The sequence below is a fragment of the Petromyzon marinus genome, chromosome 82, assembly GCF_048934315.1.
Source record: "Petromyzon marinus isolate PM22_M1 ecotype Great Lakes invasive population chromosome 82, UKy_Petmar_22M1.pri1.0, whole genome shotgun sequence".
Taxonomy (NCBI): domain Eukaryota; kingdom Metazoa; phylum Chordata; class Hyperoartia; order Petromyzontiformes; family Petromyzontidae; genus Petromyzon; species Petromyzon marinus.
Window position 1 is genome coordinate 6,117,671 of NC_133747.1, and position 11,274 is coordinate 6,128,944.

General features: G+C 50.0%; 1 long non-coding RNA gene across 1 annotated transcript; it reads right to left on the bottom strand.

Annotated features, from left to right (window-relative positions):
• Positions 1-1,406: 1,406 nt before the first annotated feature.
• Positions 1,407-9,295, bottom strand: LOC142907730 (uncharacterized). Its single transcript, XR_012931242.1, has 3 exons — positions 7,452-9,295; positions 3,154-3,320; positions 1,407-1,773 (listed from the first exon to the last, which is right to left on the bottom strand). It is a non-coding gene; the product is annotated as an uncharacterized LOC142907730 (long non-coding RNA).
• Positions 9,296-11,274: the final 1,979 nt, after the last annotated feature.

Below are 11,274 nucleotides of genomic sequence, written 5' to 3' on the forward strand. Positions count from 1 at the left end.
TACTACTACTCATGATGACACTACTGATGATGATGACACTACTACTAATGATGATGATGATACTACTACTCATGATGATGATACTACTACTGATGATGATGATACTACTACTCATGATGATGATGATACTACTAATCATGATGATGATACTACTACTCATGATGATGATGATACTACTACTCATGATGATGATACTAGTACTGATGATGATGATACTACTACTCATGATGATACTACTACTCATCATGATGATGATGATTCCTCACTTGCACGCATCATCATCACCACCACCACCACCATCACCGCCGTGCCTCCTCCTGGCCCGCCTGACGACGAGGATGGTGATGATTGCGATGATTGCTGATGATGATTCTACTACTGATGATGATGATACTACTACTCATGATAATGATGATACTACTACTCATGAAGATGATGATACTACTACTCATGATGATGATACTACTAATCATGATGATGATACTACTTGCGATGATGATACTACTAATCATGATGATGATGATACTACTCATGAAGATGATGATACTACTACTACTGATGATGATGATGATGATTCCTCACTTGCACGCATCACCACCACCACCATCACCATCACCGCCGTGCCTCCTCCTGGCCCGCCTGACGACGAGGATCGTGATGATTGCGATGATCGCTGCGCCGATGGCGGCCGAGAGGATCGCGAGAATCACCGTCAGCTCCACAGAGCCCTCGCGAAAGAGACCGCCTGGACCTGCGGGAAGACAAAGGGGGGCCCAGGTAGCCTCCGGTAGGGATGTAGGGGCAAGTGCAGTGATCACACACACACACACACGTTCACCACCAACCATCATCACCACCAGCACCTCCACCATTACCATCATCACCTCTACCATCATCACCACCACCACGACCATCATCACATAGACACACATTCACCACCACCATCATCACCACCACCTCCACCATCACCACCACCATCATCACCACCACCACCACCACCACCACCATCACCATCATCACCACCACCACCACCATCACCACCACCATCATTACCACCACCTCCACCATCATCACCTCCACCACCACCACCTCCACCATCATCACCACCACCACCATCACCACCAACACCTCCACCACCACCACCACCACCACCTCCACCACCACCACCTCCACCACCACCACCACCACCTCCACCACCACCACCTCCATCACCATCACCACCACCACCACCACCACCACCTCCATCACCATCACCACCACCACCACCACCACCACCTCCATCACCATCACCACCACCACCACCACCACCACCTCCATCACCATCACCACCACCACCACCTCCACCACCACCACCACCACCACCACCTCCACCACCACCTCCACGACCTCCACCATCACTAACTCACCTCCATCGCCTCCTCCATCACCTCCACCTCCTCCACCTTCTCCACCTCCTCCACCTCCTCCACCTCCCCCGTCCGTCACGATGAGAGTCACCCCGACACCTCCACCACCACCTCCACCACCACCACCACCTTGAGGCCGCGTCCACCCTGCGCAGTCGACCGGTGTTGAGTCGCCCTGCGGAGGGGTCGATTCGGCCGAGCAGGAGTAGAATCCTCGGTCCTGGAGGCTCGCAGAGCGGACCACGAGGGAGAAGTCGCCCGCGGGGTGGACGCGGGGCCACGCCGGGGTGGACGACGACGAGGAGGAGGAGGAGGAGGAGGTGGACGAGCAGGACTGCGGCATCACCAGGTGGTACTGGTAGAGCATCTGGTGGTGGTGGTTGTGGTGGAGGTGGTGGTGGTGGTGGTGGTGGTGGAGGTGGTGGTGGTGGTGGTGGAGATGGTGGTGGTGGTGGTGGTGGAGGTGGTGGTGGTGGAGGTGGTGGTGGTGGAGGTGGTGGAGGTGGTGGTGGTGGTGGTGGTGGAGGTGGTGGTGGTGGAGGTGGTGGTGGTGGTGGTAGTGGTGGTGGAGGTGGTGGTGGTGGAGGTGGTGGTGGTGGTGGTGGAGGTGGTGGTGGTGGTGGTGGTGGTGGTGGTGGTGGAGGTGGTGGAGGTGGTGGTGGTGGTGGTGGTGGTAGTGGTGGTGGAGGTGGTGGTGGTGGAGGTGGTGGTGGTGGTGGTGGTGGTGGTGGAGGTGGTGGTGGTGGTGGTGGTGGTGGTGGTGGTGGAGGTGGTGGAGGTGGTGGTGGTGGTGGTGGAGGTGGTGGAGGTGGTGGTGGTGGAGGTGGTGGAGGTGGTGGTGGTGGTGGTGGTGGTAGTGGTGGTGGAGGTGGTGGTGGTGGAGGTGGTGGTGGTGGTGGTGGTGGTGGTGGAGGTGATGGTGGTGGTGGGGCAGGAGGAGGGGGAGGGGGTGGAGGAGTTTGTGGTTCAGCACGACCACGACCATCACCACCATCACCACCATCATCATCACCACCATCACCATCACCACCACCACCACCCCCACCACCGCCACCACCACCACCATCCACACCATCACCACCACCACCACCCCCACCACCATCACCACCACCACCACCCCCACCACCATCACCACCACCACCACCACCACCATCACCACCATCACCACCATCATCATCACCACCATCACCATCACCACCACCACCACCCCCACCACCGCCACCACCACCACCATCCACACCATCACCACCACCACCACCCCCACCACCATCACCACCACCACCACCCCCACCACCATCACCACCACCACCACCACCACCATCACCACCACCACCACCACCATCACCACCATCACCACCATCACCACCACCACCACCCCCACCACCATCACCACCATCACCACCACCACCACCACCATCACCACCACCATCACCACCATCACCACCACCATCACCACCACCATCACCACCATCACCACCATCACCACCACCCCCACCACCACCTCCACCATCACCACCACCATCACCACCATCACCACCATCACCACCACCACCATCACCACCACCACCACCACCATCATCACCATCACCACCACCATCACCACCACCACCACCACCACCCCCACCACCATCACCACCATCACCATCACCACCACCATCATCACCATCACCACCACCATCACCACCACCACCACCATCACCACCATCACCACCATCACCACCACCACCATCACCACCACCATCACCACCTTGTCATTGGCGTGTCCGTAGGCGCGGAATCTCCACGTGACTGTGATGATTCCGCAGAGACTCCTCGATGCGGCTTCAGCGAGGCAGTGGAGGGTGACCGTGGTACCAGCTGGAACTGTGACCAGGCTGGGGGTGACCTTGAGCGTGACCTCTGTACAAGATACTCCTACAGACACACACACACCATCACTGTCACCATCACTGTACCATCAGCAGGCTAGGGGTGACCTTGAGCGTGACCTCTGTACAAGATACTCCTACAGACACACACACACCATCACTGTACCATCACTGTACCATCACTTTCACCATCACTGTACCATCACTGTACCATCAGCAGGCTAGGGGTGACCTTGAGCGTGACCTCTGTACAAGATACTCCTACAGACACACACACACCATCACTGTACCATCAGCAGGCTAGGGGTGACCTTGAGCGTGACCTGTGTACAAGACACTCCTACAGACACACACACACACCATCACTGTCACCATCACTGTACCATCACTGTACCATCAGCAGGCTAGGGGTGACCTTGAGCGTGACCTCTGTACAAGATACTCCTACAGACACACACACACCATCACTGTACCATCACTGTACCATCACTTTCACCATCACTGTACCATCACTGTACCATCAGCAGGCTAGGGGTGACCTTGAGCGTGACCTGTGTACAAGATACTCCTACAGACACACAAACACCATCACTGTCACCATCACTACACTGGGGATGACCTTGAGCGTGACCTCTGTACAAGATACTCCTACAGACACACACACACCATCACTGTACCATCAGCAGGCTAGGGGTGACCTTGAGCGTGACCTCTGTACAAGATACTCCTACAGACACACACACACCATCACAGTACCATCAGCAGGCTAGGGGTGACCTTGAGCGTGACCTCTGTACAAGATACTCCTACAGACACACAGACACCATCACTGTACCATCACTGTACCATCACTTTCACCATCACTGTACCATCACTGTACCATCACCAGGCTAGGGGTGACCTTGAGCGTGACCTCTGTACAAGATACTCCTACAGACACACACACACCATCACTGTACCATCACTGTACCATCACTGTACCATCACTACACTGGGGATGACCTTGAGCGTGACCTCTGTACAAGATACTCCTACAGACACACACACACCATCACTGTACCATCACTGTACCATCACTGTACCATCACCAGACTGGGGGTAACCTTGAGCGTGACCTCTGTACAAGATACTCCTACAGACACACAGACACCATCACAGTCACCATCACTGTACCATCACTGTACCATCAGCAGGCTAGGGGTGACCTTGAGCGTGACCTCTGTACAAGATACTCCTACAGACACACAGACACCATCACAGTCACCATCACTGTACCATCACTGTACCATCAGCAGGCTAGGGGTGACCTTGAGCGTGACCTCTGTACAAGACACTCCTACAGACACACAAACACCATCACTGTACCATCAGCAGGCTAGGGGTAACCTTGAGCGTGACCTCTGTACAAGATACTCCTACAGACACACAGACACCACCACTGTACCATCACTGTACCATCACTTTCACCATCACTGTACCATCACTGTACCATCACCAGGCTAGGGGTGACCTTGAGCGTGACCTCTGTACAAGATACTCCTACAGACACACAGACACCATCACAGTCACCATCACTGTACCATCAGCAGGCTAGGGGTGACCTTGAGCGTGACCTCTGTACAAGATACTCCTACAGACACACACACACCATCACTGTACCATCACTGTACCATCAGCAGGCTAGGGGTGACCTTGAGCGTGACCTCTGTACAAGATACTCCTACAGACACACACACACACCATCACTGTACCATCAGCAGGCTAAGGGTGACCTTGAGCGTGACCTCTGTACAAGATACTCCTACAGACACACACACACCATCACTGTACCATCACTGTACCATCACCAGGCTAGGGGTGACCTTGAGCGTGACCTCTGTACAAGATACTCCTACAGACACACAAACACCATCACTGTACCATCAGCAGGCTAGGGGTAACCTTGAGCGTGACCTCTGTACAAGATACTCCTACAGACACACAGACACCATCACTGTCACCATCACTGTACCATTAGCAGGCTAGGGGTCACCTTGAGCGTGACCTGTGTACAAGATACTCCTACAGACACACAGACACCATCACTGTACCATCACTGTACCATCACTGTGTTGTTGGTGTGTCTGTGTGTTGTTTGTCTGTGTGTCTGTGTGTGTGTGTCTGTGTGTTGTTGTGTGTGTGTGCCTGTGTGTGTGTCTGTGTGTGTTGTGTGTTGTTGTGTGTGTGTCTGTGTGTTGTTGGTGTGTTGTTGGTGTGTGTGTGTATGTGTGTTTTTGTGTGTGTGTCTGTGTGTGTGTGTGTTGTTGCGTGTGTGTCTGTGTTGTGTGTGTTGTTGTGTGTGTGTCTGTGTGTTGTTGTGTGTGTGTCTGTGTGTGTGTGTCTGTGTGTTGTGTGTGTGTGTCTGTGTGTGTTGTTGTGTGTGTGTCTGTGTGTGTGTTGTGTGTGTTGTTGTGTGGGTGTCTGTGTGTTGTTGGTGTGTTGTTGGTGTGTCTGTGTGTCTGTGTGTTGTTGTGTGTGTGTCTGTGTGTTTTTGTGTGTTGTTGTGTGTGTGTCTGTGTGTGTTGTTGTGTGTGTCTGTGTGTTGTTGTGTGTGTGTTGTGTGTTGTTGTGTGTGTGTCTGTGTGTTGTTGTGTGTGTGTCTGTGTGTGTGTATTATGTGTGTTGTTGTGTGTGTGTCTGTGTGTTGTTGTGTGTGTGTTGTGTGTGTGTGTCTGTGTGTTGTTGTGTGTTGTTGTGTGTGTGTCTGTGTGTGTTGTGTGTGTGTCTGTGTGTTGTTGTGTGTGTTGTGTGTGTGTTGGGTGTGTTGTGTGTGTGTCTGTGTGTTGTTGTGTGTGTTGTGTGTGTGTTGCTGTGTGTCTGTGTGTTGTTGTGTGTGTCTTGTGTGTGTTGTTGTGTGTGTGTCTGTGTGTTGTTGTGTGTGTGTGTGTTGTGTGTGTGTCTGTGTGTTGTTGTGTGTGTTGTGTGTCTGTGTGTTGTTGTGTGTGTTGTGTGTGTGTGTTGTGTGTGTGTCTGTGTGGTGTTGTGTGTGTTGTGTGTGGGTTGTGTGTGTGTCTGTGTGTTGTTGTTGGTGTGTTGTTGTGTGTGTGTGGGTGTGTGTTGTTGTGTGTGTGTTGGTGTGTCTGTGTGTTGTTGTTGGTGTGTTGGTGTGTGTGTTGTGTGTGTGTCTGTGTGTTGTTGTGTGTGTGTTGTGTGTGTGTCTGTGTGTTGTTGGTGTGTTGTTGTGTGTGTGTGGGTGTGTGTTGTTGTGTGTGTGTTGTGTGTGTGTCTGTGGGTCTGTGTGTTGTTGTTGGTGTGTTGAAGTGGGAAGTGTTAATCACTGAACATTTTGACTCAGAGTTTCACTTCTGGAAAATGTTCAATCCACCCACGACCACCACACAGAGACCCACAGACTCACCACCACATAGAGACCCACAGACTCACTACACAGAGACCCATAGACTCACCACCACACAGAGACCCACAGACTCACCACCAACACAGAGACCCACAGACTCACCACCACACAGAGACCCACAGACTCACTACACAGAGACCCACAGACTCACCACACAGAGACCCACAGACTCACCACACAGAGACCCACAGACTCACCACACAGAGACCCACAGACTCACCACCACACAGAGACCCATAGACTCACCACACAGAGACCCATAGACTCACCACACAGAGACCCATAGACTCACCACACAGAGACCCACAGACTCACCACACAGAGACCCACAGACTCACCACACAGAGACCCATAGACTCATCACACAGAGACCCATAGACTCACTACACAGAGACCCACAGACTCACCACACAGAGACCCACAGACTCACCACCACACAGAGACCCACAGACTCACCACACAGAGACCCATAGACTCACCACCACACAGAGACCCACAGACTCACCACACAGAGACCCATATACTCACTACAAAGAGACCCACAGACTCACCACACAGAGACCCACAGACTCACCACACAGAGACCCACAGACTCACCACACAGAGACCCACAGACTCACCACACAGAGACCCACAGACTCACCACACAGAGACCCATAGACTCACCACACAGATGATGATGATCATGATGATAAGAGATTGCGAGAGATGATGATCATGATAAAATGATGATGATGATAATCATGATCATGGTGTTGATATGTATTGATTACCACTTACCCCAGATTATCGCTGGCCAGAGTAGAATGATGACGATTATCAAAGCATGGCATTCCATTTAGCGGCCTTAGTCTGGCTCTGTGAGCCCGACTGATTAACACTGAACCCTGTGGGAGTCTCACTGATTAACACTGAACCCTGTGGGAGTCTCACTGATTAACACTGAACCCTATGGGAGTCTCACTGATTAACACTGAACCCTATGGGAGTCTCACTGATTAACACTGAACCCTGTGGGAGTCTCACTGATTAACACTGAACCCTGTGGGAGTCTCATTAACACTGAACCCTATGGGAGTCTCACTGATTAACACTGAACCCTGTGGGAGTCTCATTAAGACTGAACCCTATGGGAGTCTCATTAACACTGAACCCTATGGGAGTCTCACTGATTAACACTGAACCCTGTGGGAGTCTCACTGATTAACACTGAACCCTGTGGGAGTCTCACTGATTAACACTGAACCCTATGAGAGTCTCACTGATTAACACTGAACCCTGTGGGAGTCTCACTGATTAACATTGAACCCTGTGGGAGTCTCATTAACACCGAACCCTATGGGAGTCTCACTGATTAACACTGAACACTGTGGGAGTCTCACTGATTAACACTGAACCCTATGGGAGTCTCACTGATTAACACTGAACCCTGTGGGAGTCTCATTAACACCGAACCCTATGGGAGTCTCACTGATTAACACTGAACACTGTGGGAGTCTCACTGATTAACACTGAACCCTATGGGAGTCTCACTGATTAACACTGAACCCTGTGGGAGTCTCACTGATTAACACTGAACCCTATGGGAGTCTCACTGATTAACACTGAACCCTGTGGGAGTCTCACTGATTAACACTGAACCATATGGGAGTCTCACTGATTAACACTGAACCCTGTGGGAGTCTCACTGATTAACACTGAACCCTATGGGAGTCTCACTGATTAACACTGAACCCTGTGGGAGTCTCACTGATTAACACTGAACCCTATGGGAGTCTCACTGATTAACACTGAACCCTATGGGAGTCTCACTGATTAACACTGAACCCTGTGGGAGTCTCACTGATTAACACTGAACACTATGGGAGTCTCATTAACACTGAACCCTGTGGGAGTCTCATTAACACTGAACCCTATGGGAGTCTCACTGATTAACACTGAACCCTATGGGAGTCTCAATGATTAACATTGAACGCTATGGGAGTCTCACTGATTAACACTGAACCCTATGGGAGTCTCACTGATTAACACTGAACCCTATGGGAGTCTCATTAACACTGAACCCTATGGGAGTCTCATTAACACTGAACCTTGTTGGAGTCTCATTAACACTGAACCCTGTGGGAGTCTCACTGATTAACACTGAACCCTATGGGAGTCTCATTAACACTGAACCCTGTGGGAGTCTCACTGATTAACACTGAACCCTATGGGAGTCTCACTGATTAACACTGAACCCTGTGGGAGTCTCACTGATTAACACTGAACCCTGTGGGAGTCTCACTGATTAACACTGAACCCTATGGGAGTCTCACTGATTAACACTGAACCCTGTGGGAGTCTCACTGATTAACACTGAACCCTATGGGAGTGTCACTGATTAACACTGAACCCTGTGGGAGTCTCACTGATTAACACTGAACCCTGTGGGAGTCTCATTAACACTGAACCCTATGGGAGTCTCCCTGATTAACACTGAACCCTGTGGGAGTCTCACTGATTAACACTGAACCCTGTGGGAGTCTCCCTGATTAACACTGAACCCTATGGGGGGCCTTAGTCTGGCTCTGTGAGTCTCTCTGGCTGATTGAAGACTAAAATGAGTTCTCAAAACTTTGGCTAATATTCATTTTCAGAAGGGAGGGAGTGAGTCCGTGTGAGGAGGAAGTGGGGATTAATTAATAAATTTGGTCAACTTATTAAATTATTTTAATTAAATTTAACTTTATTTTTTCCAAAACCCGTCAAGAACGATAGGTGAGAGTGGGGGTGGAATTGGAGTGGTCAGCACACACACACTTACACACTTACACACACACTTATACACTTACACACCTACACACTTACACACTCACTTACACACTTACACACACACTTACACACTTACACACACACTTACACACTGACACACACACAATCACACACACTCACACACTCACACACACTTACACACTTACACACACACTTACACACTTACATACACACTTACACACTTACACACACACTTACACACTTACACACACACTTACACACTTACACACACACTTACACACTTACACACACACTTACACACTTACACACTCACACACACACTTACACATACACTTACACACTCACACACTCACACACACACACACTCACTTACACACTTACACACTTACACACTCACACACTTACACACTTACACACACACTTACACACTCACACACTTACACACTTACACACTCACACACTTACACACTTACACACTCACTTTTACACACACACTTACACACTCACTTACACACTTACACACACACTTACACACTTACACATACACTCACACACTTACACACACACACTTACACACACACACACTTACACACACACACTTACACACTCACACACACACTCACTTACACACTCACACACTTACACACTTACACACTCACTTACACACTTACACACACACTTACACACTCACACACTTACACACTTACACACACACTTACACACTTACACACACACACTTACACACTCACACACACACTCACACACACACTCACACACACACTCTTACACACTTACACACACACTCACTTACACACTTACACACACACTTACACACTTACACACACACTTACACACTGACACACACACAATCACACACACTCACACACTCACACACACTTACACACTTACACACACACTTACACACTTACATACACACTTACACACTTACACACACACTTACACACTTACACACACACTTACACACACACTTACACACTTACACACACACTTACACACTTACACACTCACACACACACTTACACATACACTTACACACTTACACACTCACACACTCACACACACACACACTCACTTACACACTTACACACTTACACACTCACACACTTACACACTTACACACACACTTACACACTCACACACTTACACACTTACACACTCACACACTTACACACTTACACACTCACTTTTACACACACACTTACACACTCACTTACACACTTACACACACACTTACACACTTACACATACACTCACACACTTACACACACACACTTACACACACACACACTTACACACACACACTTACACACTCACACACACACTCACTTACACACTCACACACTTACACACTTACACACTCACTTACACACTTACACACACACTTACACACTCACACACTTACACACTTACACACACACTTACACACTTACACACACACACTTACACACTCACACACACACTCACACACACACTCACACACACACTCTTACACACTTACACACACACTCACTTACACACTTACACACACACACTCACACACTCACAATCACACTCACACACTTACACACACACTCACACACACACTCACACATACACTCACACACTTACACACACACACACTTACACACTCACACACACACTTACACACTCACACACTTACACACTTACACACACTTACACACTTACACACTTACACACACTTACACACTTACACACACTTACACACTCACACACACACTTACACACTCACACACACACTCACTTACACACTTACACACACACACACTTACACACACACTCACACACACTT